The sequence below is a fragment of the Octopus bimaculoides genome, chromosome 2 (assembly GCF_046866305.1).
Source record: "Octopus bimaculoides isolate indiv1 chromosome 2, ASM4686630v1, whole genome shotgun sequence".
NCBI lineage: Eukaryota > Metazoa > Mollusca > Cephalopoda > Octopoda > Octopodidae > Octopus > Octopus bimaculoides.
Window position 1 is genome coordinate 125345975 of NC_142929.1, and position 14085 is coordinate 125360059.

Sequence of the window (14085 nt, forward strand, 5' to 3'; positions counted from 1 at the left end):
TCACTTGTGATGTCTTCCACAGACACGTGACATAAATGATATTTTCAGTTGCGTCTTTAGACTCCAAGGGTTTCACTGTCTTCTTTGCTAATAAGGTACTTTGTAACAATCTCTTGGCCTTGGATTGCAAATGCACAACCTTCAAAATGTGATGTGATGTAACAGTTACAAGTTCAAGAAAAAGCTTTACTTCATATCAATATTAGAGCCATCTTCAAATTTTTGGGAAACATACCCATGCATAATCTTTTCTTTCTTTTTTTTTTTTTTTGATAGGCTGAATGCTTCATATTCAGGTCTTTTTTTATGTATTTTAATCCAGCTGTTTGGGGGTTGTATGGGGGGTTGTCAGGAAGAGAGTACTTCCTGAGGAGCTCACTACCAACATGTAAGATGTTCTCTTCACTTTTCAGCTCTAAGTTTATGCATTTATTTTTCCTGCTATTGTTTAGCAGATCCTGTCTGAGAGATACTATATGACATTTGAGGGCTATTTGCACTGATCTCAAGCTTTTACTTCCTTCATCTCTTCTTTGGTGAATCCTGTCTATATCACTGTATCTATGGAAGTTTCCAGTTGATGTCAAGCTCTTGCAGGTTTTAGTGTTTATGGAGTGAATTTCCTCTACAGAAAGTCAAGTGTTCCAAATGTTGGAATCAGAACTGGTATTGCAAATGAATTGTGGAATATTGTCTTCTTGTAAGAAGAGTGTTGTGGCTATGAATATGCTGTCTTACATAATTAAATACTATGGACATAAAATAATTCTACATACAGCGCGCCATGCCATAAAACACAATTTTTGAGTTGTAAATGACTTTTCTGAAATAGTCCAATTATTTTGAAATCTTGTTAACAGAGCTGGAAATTTTGAATTATACCCAAAAATGTAAAATATAATTCCATAATTACAAGACTAAATATTAGGGATATATTTTAATATTACAAACAATATAATATATATATACACATGCTTGGAACAGGTGTGGCTCAGTTCCCACTTGTTTCAAAGTCAGCAAGATGCTCTTTCTGCTGACTCCCACAGCCAAACCAATGAGCAACTGTCTTCCTATACTTTCCTGCCATTCTCAGATATATCAGCATCTTCCATACAAACTGCACCAAGAAACCCACTAAAGCCAACCTCATTACATATATATATATATAATATTTTACTTTATATATATACTTTCTAGGCCATAAATGTGTTCTACTCTTTATTTTATGTTTGTCTAAGTCTCCCATTCAGCTGGAGTTAGGTGAAACAATTGAACAACTGCTGTACTGAAGATGCCTTCACTTAGACAATTAGACTATCTTTTCTTTTGGGGCATGTCAGTTTTGGATGATTGATTCTTCAGATTATCTCCCCTTCTAATCTAGAGTTGGTCCTCATTACCACTTAGCAATTGTTCTATCATCTTAGGAAGCATAGACAATTTCAGTAAATCAAGAACTTATATTGTATGATATTTAATATGCCATCATTTGTTTATGTACTACTTGCTACCCTCAGATATTTACCTTAGCTCATTCATTTATATATATATATATATATATATATATATATATATATATATATATATATATATAGGGTGTCCACAAAGTCTGGGTACATGGGGATTAACACATACTTTAAGAAATTATTATTTCTTATATTTAATTGTTTATGTTATGACTTTATTCACTCCACGTACTCACATGGGGATTAATATAACGGACTGCTAGATATAAAGGTCTGCTCCTAACTAAGAATTTGTCTTGTAATTATCTCACCTGGATGAGAGCATCAGTGGTATCCTTTCCTGGCACAAATCCAAAACTAAATCTTTTCTTGATGATTTATATACACATTTACACACGCACACACGCACACACACACACACACACACACACACCATCACCACCACCATCACCATCATCATCACCATCACCACCATCATCATCATCATTTCACACTCATTTTACACTCATTTTTCAAGCTAGCGTGAGTTGGGAGGGTCATAGCTGTTCTCCTGAGAAGTTTGGAGGACAACATCTCAGTCATAGTTTTAATTTTGGGGCTTGGGTTCTGCAACTAGATGTCCTTCCTAACATCAACCACTTTACAGAGTGCAGTAGGTTCGTCATCTGATGAAGATTATTTTATTTAGTTTATTGAAGCTCAGCAAGCCATGTTAATAAGCAAAAACAATGATGAAAAGATAAAAGGCAATATTGATTTAGGTAAAATTACAAGAATCATTATACCAAGATCTAATGTTTGTATGGTTACTACCATACTTGATGGTATAAAAGACTTACAGGTATATTAGAAATAACTAAATTTCAACAGAGCATATTTAGGGGTAAAATGTTATTTAGTGCGTTAAAGCTTAAGGAAAGCCCAGCTTCATATATATCACCAAGATAATTTTTGAGACATTTTTATGAAAAAAAGATTGTCTTATATGTCATCACAAACAGTAATTTCTGTTAATATCTTTGTAGCCCTTAAGAAAATTGGCAGTATTTTATTCTCCTGATGTGGTGAAAATGGAAGCAATTAAAATAATTTTTGATATTCTTTCACATTTCAACATTCCTAAGTTACATAATGGTAATTTTAGACCCATACAGAAAATCATGTTACCATTTGGTGCTACTTTGCAAAATACACTGAGTTGGCTTAACAAACAAATGATATTTTAACACTTTTGTCAGGTGTGGAAGCAAGGTCTAGAATTGAAGGGCCTTAGAGTCAACCTAGCTAAAACCAAAATCCTAATAAGTAGGAAGGTAGATAAAACACAAACCCCTTCAGGTAGATGGCCCTGCTCAGTATGTAGAAAAGGAGTAGGTAGTAACTCTATAAGATGTACCCGGTGCAAGCTATGGACACATAAGAGGTGCAGCAACATCAAAGGCAGGTTAACTAGCAAGTTAGTTTTTGTTTGTGGCAGATGTTCAGGTGCAATAAAGACTGCAAACAAACAGGAAACAACTTCTATCTCATTCCAGGGTGAAAAACTAGAGGTAGTCGATAGCTTCCGCTATCTGGGCGACCAAGTTAGTAGTGGGGGTGGGTGCGCTGAAAGTGTAGCTGCTAGAATAAGAATAGCCTGGGCAAAGTTTAGAGAGCTCTTACCCCTGCTGGCGACAAAGGGACTCTCACTCAGAGTAAAAGGCAGACTGTATGACGCATGCGTACGAACAACCATGCTACATGGCAGTGAAACATGGGCTGTAACTGCTGAGGACATACGTAAGCTCGCAAGGAATGAAGCCAGTATGCTCCGTTGGATGTGTAATGTCAATGTGAATACCCGTCAGAGTGTAAGTATCTTGAGAGAAAAGCTGAACATTAGAAGCATCAGTTGTGGCGTGCAAGAGAGACGATTGCGCTGGTATGGACATGTGGTGAGAATGGAGGAGGATAGCTGCGTGAAAAAGTGCCACACCCTAACAGTTGAGGGAACCCGTGGAAGAGGTAGGCCCAGGAAGACCTGGGCTGAGGTGGTGAGGCAAGACCTTCGTACATTGGGCCTCACCGAGGCGATGACTACGGACCGAGACCTTTGGAAATGGGCTGTGCGTGAGAAGACCCGGCAAGCCAAGTAAGATCGTTGCCAGTGCCCTTGGACTGGTTCTTATGCGGGTGGCACATGAGATGCACCATTTTGAGCGTGGCCGTTGCCAGTACCGCCTGACTGGCTCCTGTAGGATTTTCGAGCGAGATCGTTGCCAGTGCCCCTGGACTGGCTTGTGCGGGTGGCACACATAAAAGACACCATTTCGAGCGTGGCCGTTTTCGTGCGGGTGACACGTAAAAGCACCCACTACACTCTCTGAGTGGTTGGCGTTAGGAAGGGCATCCAGCTGTAGAAACTCTGCCAAATCAGACTGGAGCCTGGTGTTGCCATCCGGTTTCACCAGTCCTCAGTCAAATCGTCCAACCCATGCTAGCATGGAAAGCGGACGTTAAACGATGATGATGATGATGATGATGATGTTACTATACCCCTGTTGATATCAATAAGTTTTGAAAATAAGGAAGAATTTAGTAAAATAAAACTGTCATTATTAAACTGGTACTAAGAACTTAAATCAACAAAGAATTTAGATGATTTTAAAACAGGAATTTGTATCATAGAACAAGGGTCAGTCTCTGGCAGGTTAGTATCAAAAAGCATACTTTTGAATTAATTCATTTGCTATCTTCTCTACAAAATATATTTATATTTCCAATGAAGATTATATGGATTTAGTTTGATCTTCAGCTTTGTTTACAAAAGTTTAAGTTCTGGCAATGCTAAAAAAAAAATATTCAGGCCAAAAGTTTATATTGTGCATGGCTGTTGTCTTAATCAATACTATTGTATTGTCATGTATTGATAAAAGGCTTCTGTATATAAAGCAGTGTAAATGCTGGACGAGATATCCCTAAGGCAACTGTATTTATAAAAGAAACAGAAATTGTATTTACAAAAGAAGCAAACTTCTCCTCTTTGTGGATTCTAACAGGGTTGGATTAAGATCCACAGAAGCTCTAAGCACTTAAAAGATTTTGGTACCCCTATATATATATGTAATTCAAAATAATAAACCATAAAAATGAATTTTTGTTTTTTAAAATGAAACAAAACTGATAGTAAAACAGAAAATAATGTTTATTTTTGTATATTTCCACTTTATTTATATTCAAAAAGTTTTCACCTATTTTCTTTAATAGCGAAGTCTTTGATCAGATCCTCAAAATTAATCTTAAGTAACACATCTACTTCTATACTTAGTAGAGATAAGGTATCCCCAATATTATTTTAGCAAGTTTAAAGTAATTTCTTTTGTGCTGTAAACCATTTACTATATCTGTGATGCCACCCCACTCCACTTCCCTTGCTGCCTTAAGCACGTGCTTATTTTGCTTAATGGTTAATCCAGTGCTGGATTCCAATGACTGAGGTTAAGTCCTCCTGATTTTTCAGCATCATGAAGGAGACTACATTTACTTTCACGATTAACTGGTTGGTGTATTTTCACATATGTACCAGAGCTATGGGAAATACCAGATTTGATGGGGTAAAAGATGTACCACAATTTCAGTAGTGCATATTTGGAGGAAACAATTAGTACATTAAAGTTTACAGGAGCCCAGTTTCAAATATACGACTCAAGGTGGTTTTTTGAGACACATTTTTTTAAAAAAACGAAGTGCATTTTATATGCAATCAGATACAGTAACAATGCATTTAGTTTTTTCAGTTTCTTCCTACCTAGGTTGAGGTAGAGTAGAGTTCAGGCTGCAGTAGTGTATATATGTTGAGTTCCCTGGATTTGTAAACAATGAAGGTACTCTTTTGTTTATTGTTGAAAAGTGGAAAAAATTGGTTTGGTATGAAGAAGAGGAAAAGTCTAAAATTTCAGGCAGTAACTTTCATTGAAGAAATATTTTCTGATAATACTCAAAGAATAGATTGGGAGTAGTAAGAGAAAGTGAGAGGGAGAGAATGAGGTAGAATGAAGGAAAGAGAGGAGAGAAACTAGTGAAGAATAAAGATGTAGGAAGTGGCAATGTGAAACATGTGTTGGTAGGAGGAGGGCAGTCAAATTGGGGAGATAGTCAACAGGAAGGTTAGCAAATTTGATAAATTAGGAGAAGAGCGGTGGGTATGGAAATCAGAAGAAGGGAAGACAACTAGGAGATAATAAAGAATGCTTACTAAATAGAAAAAGAAGCAGGAAGGGAGGTGAAGAGAATCAAAAATATAATGGAGTCTGCCAAACTGCAAACATATTAAAGTATTGTTTGCTGCATTGCTATTATTAAGATCAAGGAAGACAGTGAGCTAGCGGAATTGTTAGCATACCGGGCAGAATGCTTAGTAGCATTTTGTCTATCTTTGCTTTCTGAGTTCAAATTTCACTGAGGTTAATTTTGCCTTCCATCCTTTTGAGGTTGATTAAATAAGTACCAGTGGAGAACCAGGGTCAATGTAATCAACTAGCACCTCTCCCAAACTTGCTGGCCTTGTACAGAAATTTGAAACCATTATCAATATCATGGAAAAATCCAGAAATAAGCTCTGGACATTACACTCTAACTCTTTTTGTTCGGTACTAAATTACTGTACATTTCCTTTTTCTTACTTTTTTTTCCTTTTCCTTTTGTAAAATTGCAGCAGTTTCTGTGGGGAGTATAATAAGATATCACTTACATTCTGGAAGAACTATTTTAACCAATTGCAGTGGAATTGTATTAGGGACCAGGTATCAGTGATACAACGAATATTTTGATACCTCAAGAAATGAATAAAAAGTGAATTTAACAAGTTTTGTGTGTTTTTAGATGTTTAGAATGGCTCCTCCACTCTGTAATTTCTTCAGTTTCAGCATACAGTCTCAGACCAAGTCATTTGCCTGACAAGTACTACTCCAAATGATAAGATAAATGCTTTTAAATACTTGATGAGAAAATAAAATTAGTTTATCTAGAGGATTACAACAAGATCTGTTTCCATAAACGAAGCTAAACAACATAACTTCTTTTACAAAGGAGATTTATGTAATTTTGTTTTTGTATTTGGTTTTCAAGATTCTTCATCTGAACTCGTGTGTTGGGATATATTTTGTTGTGCCTTGGGAGGGTCATTATGCCAATAATAAACACAGTTACTGATTCCATTGCACTTCTTTATTTTCTTATTTGTCAATTAGTTAACTGTTTATCCAATTAACTAATCAATTGCTTGATTAATCATTCAGTCAATTAATCAATCAGTTTAGTTTGTCAAAGTCCTTTTGTCGGCATTCACAACCTCATTTATGACAGAGATGGAATAGAGAAGGTATGCCTTTGATGAGGTCATGAATGGCACTAAAAAACTTTGATATACTTGATTGATTGAGCAAATAATTAATCAAGCAATTCATTAGTCAATTGGTTAAATAGTTAACATATAAAAAAAGTGCAATGGAACTAGTGCATGCATTTATTATTGTCATAATAACCCTCCCTAGATGCAAAATATTTGTGTAATGTTTATAAATACAGTTTTGTTTACTCCTAGAAATCTCCACTATATTACTACATTAACTTACCTTTGAAACGTTGCTTAAATCAACAATGTTATTTTTAAATATTCTTCAACATTAAATCTTTCATCTTGTTTCCAATGATTTTCCACAATTTTGCATTATTTTCAAACTAAACAACTGTAATTGTAATTGTCTCTTTTTTTATTTTTATTTTTATTTTTATCAGTATTTTCTAAAATATATCAGAAGTTTTGTTAAAAACCTACAAAACAACTGAGCTTGTGTTTTTGCTTGAATTCTTTTCAAAATTATTTAGCTAACATTGTCTGCCAATAATTTCATACTCTAAAACACTGCTTCACACCAACAAAAATATCACCACTTTGATTCTGTTTTGATTGAGTGATCTCTTTCAGCTAAGTCCCAGAACTTTACCCAGTATTAGTTAACAGCATACATGTGGGAAAAGATGTACCATGGTTCTTTTCAGTGGCCATTATGTCTTTTTAAACAATCTCAGTCTTCAAAAGAAATTTTAAGTGTTTCTCTTTTACACAGTAAATTTTTTTTTTTCTCTTACTTGATTCAGTCATTCGACTGCGGCCATGCCAGAGCACCACCTTTTAGTCAAGCAAATCGACCCCAGGACTTAGTCTTTGTAAGCCTAGTACTTATTCTATCAGTCTTTTTTGCCAAACTGCTAAGTTATGGGGACATAAACACACCAGCATCACATGTCAAGCAATGTTGGTGGTGGTGGGGGGAGGGGAAACACAGACACACAAACATACACATACACACATATATATACATATATACAATGGGCTTCTTTCAGTTTCCGTCTAGCAAATCCACTCACAAGGCTTTGATCGACCCGAGGCTATAGTAGAAGACACTTGGCCAAGGTACTATGCAGTGGGACTGAACCTGGAACCATGTGGTTGGTAAGCAAGCTACTTACCACACAGCCACTCCTTTATTGAAATATTTGATATATAGGTGCAGGAGTGACTGTGTGGTAAGTAGTTTGCTTACCAACCACATGGTTCCAGGTTCAGTCCCCACTGCATGGCACCTTGGACAAGTGTCTTTTACAAGACAGAAACTGAAAGAAGCCTGTTGTATGTGTGTGTATGGGTGGGTTTGTGTATGTGTGTGTATTTGTGCATCTGTGTTTGTCCCTCCCACCATCGCTTGACAACTGATGCCAGTGTGTTTACGTCCCCATAACTTAGTGGTTTGGCAAAAGAGAGACCTATAGAATAAGTACTAGGCTTACAAAGAATAAGTCCTGGAGTCGGTTTGTTCGACTGAAGGCTGTGTTCCAGCATGGCCACAGTCAAATGACTGAAACAAATAAAATGATAAAAGAATATATTATTCATTTGTTTCTTTTTTACGTCCATTTCCCCATGCTAATTGGACTGGATGAAGACTCATTGCAGCAGTATTTTATAGCTGGATGCTCTTCCTGTCCCCAAACCTTATCTGTTTTGCTAGTAAGGGATTTTTTTCTATTCCACTGATCTTCACAAGTTAAAAGCACAGAACCACAGAACATATTGTTTACAGAGAATGTAAATAATATAACACCATTTTGTTCAGAGTCATGCGAAGACATGCAGAATGTAAACATTCACACACGTATACACACACACACACACACACACACTCATGCACCTACCTTTATACACATGCATATACACATGCACACACACACACACACATGTACTTATGTATGTATGTATGTATGTACAAACAAAAGACTTCACCAAGGTACCACAGAGTAGGATAGAACCAAAAACCATTTGGTAATGAGGTGTACCCTGTATCCACACAGCCACACCTAAATATTATTAGAATATTAGAATAGAATAATATTTTAACTTATATTCAGATATTAAGTAATAGAATATTATTTCCTTACCATTTGTGATACCATTTTTACATAAATAAACAAAGCAGTTGTTGACAATTTTATGTCTTTCAGCATTATTACAACCAGTATTACCATTGTCATCATCATCATCATCATTATGGTGTGCATCAATTTTTGAGAATATCGTTCTTTATTTGATATAAGCATTTTATTTATTTATTTATTTATTTTGCAAACCTCTGATAATATGAAAACATTTATATCACAAATTTTGTTTTAACACATCAAGATAACTTAAAGGAATATTTATCCTACTCCTCCTCACCATCATCGTCGTCGTCGTCGTCATCATTTAACGTCCATTGTCCATGCTGATATGGGTTGGACAGTCTGACCAAACCTAGGGAGCTGCACCAGACTCCAGTCTGATTTGACATGGTTTCTACAACTAGATGCCTTTCGTAATTCCAACCACTTTACAGAGTGTGCTGGGTGCTTTAATTGGCACCAGCACAGGTGCTTTAATTGGCACCACACAGGGGCTTTTTACATGGCACTGCATGAGCACTTTTATATGGCACCGTATGGGCGCTTTTACATGGAATCACCACAAATGCTTTACACCACCAGCAGGATTAGTCTTAACACTTCTCTTGCGAAGTACGGGTCTTCATGAGTATGGCCAGGCGCCAGGTGTCTTGGTCTTTTGTCATCTCACCTCAAGGGTTCAATTTCTTGAGGTTGTTCTTCAGCACTTCATCCCATGTCATAGTTATTTATATCATTTTTGAGTACTACCCATTTTTTTAGAAATTTAAACACAACAAACTAGATCCACTCAAACAAAGCTGCCTCTACATGGTCACTCAATCTGCCAGAAATATTAGCCTTATTTCCCTCAGATTGTACCTAATTATCTTAAATGAGGAAAAGACGCATCAGATAATGCAGCTATAAACATACTGCTAATATGACAAGGTTGGATGGTTATGACTGGAAGGTTTTGATCATAAGTCATCTCAGCCAGGCTGCACTGGTGGTACTAAACAACAACAACAACAACAGCATCAGCAATAGCAACAACAACAACAAAAATCTAAATTTGATTTTCTAACTAACTAAAATGTAGCATGTCTTATCTATTTTGTGATATTCTCTCTAAATGTCTGAAACATCTTTCTGAACTGAGAGTTTGGTATCCATCTCAATATTCAGAGCAATTTCAAACTCAACACACACTCAATAATTATTTCATCTTTGACATTAGTACCTCATATACTGATCTTTAAAGGCCAAGATAATCTCAGAAGAATTTATATTGCAGATCCATTTATTCTGAACTCGTTTCTGATAAATGTCACTGCCATGGGATTATGTTATCTTGTTCCAATATATCAAGTTCCAATAGCTTTATCCTGTTTTAGTATATTAATATTTAATATTGGTTTCAAATGTTGGCACAAGGCTAGCAATTTCAGGGGAGGGGATAAGTCAATTACACTGACCCCCAGTGTTCAGCTGGTATTTATTTTATCAACCTGAAAAGAATGAAAGGTAATGTCAACCTCGGCAGAATTTGAACTCAGAACATAAAAATAGAGGAAATGCTGCTGTGCATTTTGCCCGGTGTGTTAATGATCCTGCCAGCTCACTGCCAATATTAAAGATTAATATTTAATATTCAAGACATATACATACCTGGAGGTGCAGGAGTGGCTGTGTGGTAAGTAGCTTGCCTACCAACTACATGGTTCCAGGTTCAGTCCCACTGCATGGCACCTTGGGTAAGTGTCTTTTCCAATAGCCTCAGGGCAACCAAAGCGTTGTGAGTGGATTTGGTAGACAGAAACTGAAAGAAGCACATATATATGTATATATATGTGTGTGTGTGTGTGTACGTTTGTGTGTCTCCCCACCATTGCTTGACAACCGATTCTGGTGTGCTTACGTCCCCATAACTTAGCAGTTTGGCAAAAGGGACAAATACAATAAGTACTAGGCTTACAAAGAATAAGTCCTGGGGTTGAGTTGTTCGACTAGAAGTGGTGTTCCAGCATGGCCGCACCACAGTCAAATGACTGAATCAAGTAAAAGAATAAAAGAATGCCTACTTACATATAAAAAGGAACATTAACACATTCATACAGTTGCTTTAATCATAAAACAATCTTAATATATGTATCTGTGTATTCTAAAATATTTATGTCAAGACATATTTAATGTATCATCGTCACCATCTTCATCCCCTTCATCCCTATCATCATTTTAATGTCCACTTTTCCATGCTTGCATGGGTCTGCTAGAGTTTAATGAGGCAGATTTCCTACAGCCAGATGCCCTTTCTATTGCCTACTTGTTTGCAAGAAAGGTAATATTTCCCTGTAGCCAGATATTTTCCCCAAAATATTGAAAATAAATGACACTGTTTGTTTGACAGTGACATCCATTTACAACTATCATACCATGTTGAGACAAGACAACACACACCCACACACATGTACACTCACACACTTGCACAGTCACATACACACACACACACAATGGGTCTCTTTCAGTTTCTATTTACCAAATCCACTCAGAAGCTTTGAAAAAGAAAAGCAACATGGCAAATGATCTTAAGACATGGTCTCAGTTTAATACACATTTCTTTATCAGAGGTACTGGCATGGGTGCACAATTAAGAAACTTGCTTCAGAACCATGTGATTTGAAGTTCAGTCCCATTGCATGGGACCTTTGGCAAGTATCTTCTACTTTAGCCCCAGGCCAACCAAAGCTTTGTGAATAAATTTGATAGACAGAAACTGAAAGAAGCCTGTCATATATATATATATATATATATATATATATATACAGGTTTGTATGATTGTGTATAGAAGAATATATTAATCAATGAAATTCCATCCTAGTCTGATTTTCACATTTCATTACTTACAATTTTTACAATTTTACATTATTATAATAATAGAATATTAGATATTTATTGTGATAAAACTAGTACTTTCATGCATTACACAATCATCAGGTTTATGTAATAGTAGTGATATATATATATATATTAATCACTATTATTACATAAACCTGATGATTGTGTAATGCATGAAAGTATCATCTGAACGTGTTTGCTGTCAAGCCCACCATACTGGCTCCTGTACCAGTGGCACATAAAAAGCACCAACTGATCGTGACCGATGCCAGTACCCCCTGACTGGTTCCTGTGCTGGTGGCATGTAAAAAGCACCATTTGAACGTGATCGTTGCCAGGTACACCTGACTGGCTCCTGTGCCAGTGGCACGTAAAAAGCACCCACTACACACTCGGAGTGGTTGGCATTAGGAAGGGCTTCCAGCTATAGAAACTCTACCAGACTAGATTGGAGTCTGGTGCAGCCGCTGGCTCTCCAGACCTCAGTCAAACCGTCCAACCCATGCCAGCATGAAAAACAGACGTTAATCGATGATGATATATATATATATATATATATATATATATATATATATATATATATATATATACAGGGAGAGAAAGAGAGAAATAGAAGGACGTGGGTGTGCATGTGTTTGCATCTCCTTCCTTTGACATCATGCAGTAGTTGCATGCAATAATCTTAAACAAGTGTCATAGTCATACAATCAGTGTTGTTTGTTTCTAATCTTCTGTAAAAACGTTCTGCTATAGGAAAATATCACCATGTTTGGAAACAAATGAGGGTTGGTGATAGGAAAGGCATCCAGCTATAGAAAATCTGTCTCAATAAACTCCATTTGACTCCTGCAAATATAGCAAGTGGAATTTAAGATAGTGATGATAAGGATGATGATGATAATGGTGACGATGACAACTGTATACATCAAAAATAAAAAATAATAATGGATGTGTTGATGGTGCCACATAAAAAGCATTCAGTCCACACTGTAAAGTGGTTAGCATTTGTAAAAGCATCCAGATGTAAAAACCTTGCCAAAACTGACCTTGTCTGTGCTGGTACAACATAAAAGCACTCAGTTCACTCTGCAGGGTGGTTGATGTTAGGAAGGGCATCCAGCTGTAAAAATCATGCTAAAATTGGCAGTGAAGCCTGATACAGTCTTCTGCCTTGCCAGCTCCAGTCAAACTGTTCAACCCATGCCAGCATAGAAATCAGACGTTAAATGATGATGATGATGATGTATTGAAATATGAACCCACAAAGAACTTTGCTCTGCTGAACTTATTCTTGGAACATTATTCGTGCTAATATTATTTCTTGACAATATCATTTCTCACGGTAGTTTACATACTGCAGTGAGAAAGCTCTAAATATATTTTGTGTAGTGGAAATCTTTCTGTTGTGAGCATTCAGATTATGTCTCTGCACAGAAAGTAATTTAATATCTATTGACATGCTGCTTCAACTGCAGCAATGCCAAAGTTGTAGTTTCTTCTTTTCTTTTGTTCTACCAATCGCTGATGTCATTTAAAGGTCATGGGTACTGTTTGTTTTTTATTCCTCCTATAACTAATCCATAACAAAATTTTAAAATTCACTCAAGGTAATCTTAGAAATGTGAATTTTAAAAATGAACTCAAAGAAGTTGGGTGCACATTTATTTATCTTTTTTTAATTTTTAATCTTTTAATCAGGAGAGAAAGGTAATGCACATGACCTTTTTCAGGATCCCTGATTGGTGGGAGGAAGGTATTCTCAAACAGAAGATCTGGTCCAAATGTATACTCTCTCCACTAAAAGCACCCAAGGACCATGTACTTCCTTCCTTTCCAATGGCCCTTTGCACCCTGTGATGCAAAGGGCCATTGAGAACTTCTCTCTACTATTCTTGATTCTGGACTGTCGTTTCTACTTCTCCCCAGTTGGATCCCTGCTTCTTCAATTCTTGTTAGTTTTGAATTGCCATCAATACTTTTGTAACTTTTCATTTTTCTATGTCAGGGTGTTAACCCTACACTAACCTATTTTTACCTGTGGGAGGAGGTGGTCTATATTAACCTGGCCTCTATCCTTTGACCTGTCCAGCATGGGCGGCCCTATTAGGAGCTTGTGTTCTGTTGGCATGGCTCTCAAGATCTTTGAAGTACAAAAGCCACCACATCACAACAACGGTTGGTCCTTGTGGTAGCAAGGACCATGGGTGGGGGATATTAAATGGAGGGATAGATTATTTTTCTTTGCATTTACATCAGGAATAAATTA

The 14085-nt window shown here is 36.5% G+C and overlaps 1 protein-coding gene across 2 annotated transcripts in view; it reads left to right on the forward strand.

Annotated features, from left to right (window-relative positions):
- The window catches only part of LOC106871048 (hemicentin-1), a 354534-nt gene that overhangs the window by 288120 nt on the left and 52329 nt on the right, over window positions 1–14085 (forward strand). The window lies entirely within an intron of this gene.